The sequence below is a fragment of the Palaemon carinicauda genome, chromosome 33, assembly GCF_036898095.1.
Source record: "Palaemon carinicauda isolate YSFRI2023 chromosome 33, ASM3689809v2, whole genome shotgun sequence".
In the NCBI taxonomy this organism is placed as follows: domain Eukaryota; kingdom Metazoa; phylum Arthropoda; class Malacostraca; order Decapoda; family Palaemonidae; genus Palaemon; species Palaemon carinicauda.
The window spans coordinates 24975663-24979241 of NC_090757.1; positions in this window are offsets into that span (position 1 = coordinate 24975663).

Genomic DNA, 3579 nt, shown 5'->3' on the forward strand with positions numbered 1-3579 from the left:
GCTATGTTTCCATGGTGTAGTCGTGCAAGGGCTTCGTCAGGTGATCTACAGAGGGAAAAACCTTGTCTTTTTCTAAAAACCTTGTCTTTTTCTAGTATGCTATGTTTCCTGGTGTAGTCGTGCAAGGGCTTCGTCAGGTGAATCAACAGAGGGAAAAACCTTGTCTTTTACTAGTATGCTATGTTCCCTGGTGTAGTCGTGCAAGGGCTTCGTCATGTGAATCTACAGAGGGAAAAACCTTGTCTTTTTCTAGTATGCTATGTTCCCTGGTGTAGTCGTGCAAGGGTTCCGTCAGGTGAACAAACGGTCAGATATCTAGATCTATTCTTTTGGATACTAACCTTAGGGTGGTTCTGATGGAATAATCTAGAAGACTGGCTATGTAGAAGGGGAGGAGGCAGGGTTCTTCTAGTATGCAGTCAGGTCCTTATATGGGAACCAAAGAAGTCAGGCTGGGGGAAGAAGCTGAATCCTTTGAGGAGAAGCAGGAGGAGAAGCAACAGCAGAATGAAAAATAATCCCCCCTAAAAAAAAAAAAAAAGCTGCAAGCAACAAGAGGAGGAGGAGAGGGAGGAGGAGAAGCAGCAGCACCAAAACGATTGAAAAAAAAATCCAAAAAGAAGAAAAAGAAATAAATAAATAAAAAAAAACTGAAATACAAAAAAAAATGAAATCTACAAAATCCAAAAAAAGAAAAAGAAAAAAAAACAGCAGCAACAAGATGAGGAGGAGAAGCAGCGGCAGCCTAAAATGGAAAAATTAAAAAAAAAAAAAAAAAAAGGAAAAACTATAAAGTCTACAAATAAAAATATAAAACCTATAAAATAAAAAAAAAAAAAATAAAATTACAAAATCCAAAAAAGTAGCAGTACCAACAAAATGAGGAAGAGAAGCAGTAACAGTGAAAAAACCCAAAAAATAAGGAAATAAAAACTAAAATAAAAGAAAATATAAAAACCAATAAATCCAAAAAATATAAAAACTACAAAATCAAAAAAAGAAAAAAAAGCAGCAGCAGCAATAGGAGGAGGAGAAGCAGGATGTGAAGCAGTATCAACGAAATATTAAAAAAAATCCCCCCCCCCCCATAAAATAAACTATAAAATCCAAAAAAAATAAAAACGTATAAAACCAATAAAATAAAAAAAAAACAAAAAAACTACACGTTCCATAGAAAAAAAAGAAGCAGCAGCACACCAAAACGAGAGGAGAAGCAGCAGCAGCATAAAAAGAAGAAACAAAAATAAGACTATAAGATATACAAAAAATATAAAATCTGAACAATCGAAAAAAAATATAAAAACTATTAAATCTGAAAAAATGACGCAAGGGCAACAAGAAGAGAAGGAGAAGCAGCAGCAGAAAAAAACATAAATAAATACATAAACAAATAAGAACTATAAAATCCAAAAGAAATAAAAATCCAGTAGAATCCCCAAAAATTAAAAAACTATAAAATCCAGAAGAAAAAAAAAAAGAAGGATCTGCAACAAGAGGAGGAGGAGGAGGAGGAGAAACAGAAGCAGCGAAAAATTAAAGAAATCCAGAATATAGAAATAAAAAAAATACCCTTTTCTCTTTAATTTTGCTGCTGCTGTTTCTCCTCCTCCTCTTTTAGCAGATCCTTCTTTTTTTCTGGATTTTGTAGTTTTTATATTTTGGGAGGATTTTATATTTATTTTTTATTTTATAGATCTTATGTTTCTGTAGATTCTATATCTACAGAAAACATAAGATCTATAAAATAAAAAATAAATATAAAATCCTCCCAAAATATAAAAACTATAAAATCCAGAAAAAAAGAAGGATCTGCTACAAGAGGAGGAGAAACAGCAGCAGCAAAAAATAAAGAGAAAAAGGTACTTTTTTTTTTTTTTTTTTTTTTTTTTGAGAAGGAAAATATCCTTAGATGCAGAAGTACAAGCCTGGATCATTGGGAGAATCGAGTGTTGGACTAAGGAAGATGTAAAGTAAAATTATTTTTTTTTTAGAAGGAAATATCCTTGGATACAGAGGTACAAGCCATGCATCATTGGATAAAGTACGATCTCAGTTGGGAGAATCGAGTGTTGGACTATGGAAGATGTAAAGTAAAATTATTTTTTTTTTTAGAAGGAAATATCCTTGGATACAGAGGTACAAGCCTGCATCATTGGATAAAGTACGATCTCAGTTGGGAGAATCGAGTGTTGGACTATGGAAGATGTAAAGAAAAATGACTTTTTTTCTTTTTTTTTTTAGAAGGAAATATCCTTGGATACAGAGGTACAAGCCTGCATCATTGGATAAAGTACGATCTCAGTTGGGAGAATCGAGTGTTGGACTATGGTAGATGTAAAGAAAAATGACTTTTTTTCTTTTTTTTTTTTTAGAAGGAAATATCCTTGGATACAGAGGTACAAGCCTGCATCATTGGATAAAGTACGATCTCAGTTGGGAGAATCGAGTGTTGGACTATGGAAGATGTAAAGAAAAATGACTTTTTTCTTTTTTTTAGAAGGAAATATCCTTGGATACAGAGGTACAAGCCTGCATCATTGGATAAAGTACGATCTCAGTTGGGAGAATCGAGTGTTGGACTATGGAAGATGTAAAGAAAAATGACTTTTTTTCTTTTTTTTTTAGAAGGAAATATCCTTGGATACAGAGGTACAAGCCTGCATCATTGGATAAAGTACGATCTCAGTTGGGAGAATCGAGTGTTGGACTATGGAAGATGTAAAGAAAAATGACTTTTTTCTTTTTTTTAGAAGGAAATATCCTTGGATACAGAGGTACAAGCCTGCATCATTGGATAAAGTACGATCTCAGTTGGGAGAATCGAGTGTTGGACTATGGAAGATGTAAAGAAAAATGACTTTTTTTTCGTTTTTTTTAGAAGGAAATATCCTTGGATACAGAGGTACAAGCCTGCATCATTGGATAAAGTACGATCTCAGTTGGGAGAATCGAGTGTTGGACTATGGAAGATGTAAAGAAAAATGACTTTTTTTTCTTTTTTTTTAGAAGGAAATATCCTTGGATACAGAGGTACAAGCCTGCATCATTGGATAAAGTACGATCTCAGTTGGGAGAATCGAGTGTTGGACTATGGAAGATGTAAAGAAAAATGACTTTTTTTCTTTTTTTTAGAAGGAAATATCCTTGGATACAGAGGTACAAGCCTGCATCATTGGATAAAGTACGATCTCAGTTGGGAGAATCGAGTGTTGGACAATGGAAGATGTAAAGAAAAATGACTTTTTTTTTTTTTTTTTTTAGAAGGAAATATCCTTGGATACAGATGTACAAGCCTGCATCATTGGATAAAGTACGATCTCAGTTGGGAGAATCGAGTGTTGGACTATGGAAGATGTAAAGAAAAATGACTTTTTTTCTTTTTTTTTAGAAGGAAATATCCTTGGATACAGAGGTACAAGCCTGCATCATTGGATAAAGTACGATCTCAGTTGGGAAAATCGAGTGTTGGACTATGGAAGATGTAAAGAAAAATGACTTTTTTTCTTTTTTTTTTAGAAGGAAATATCCTTGGATACAGAGGTACAAGCCTGCATCATTGGATAAAGTACGATCTCAGTT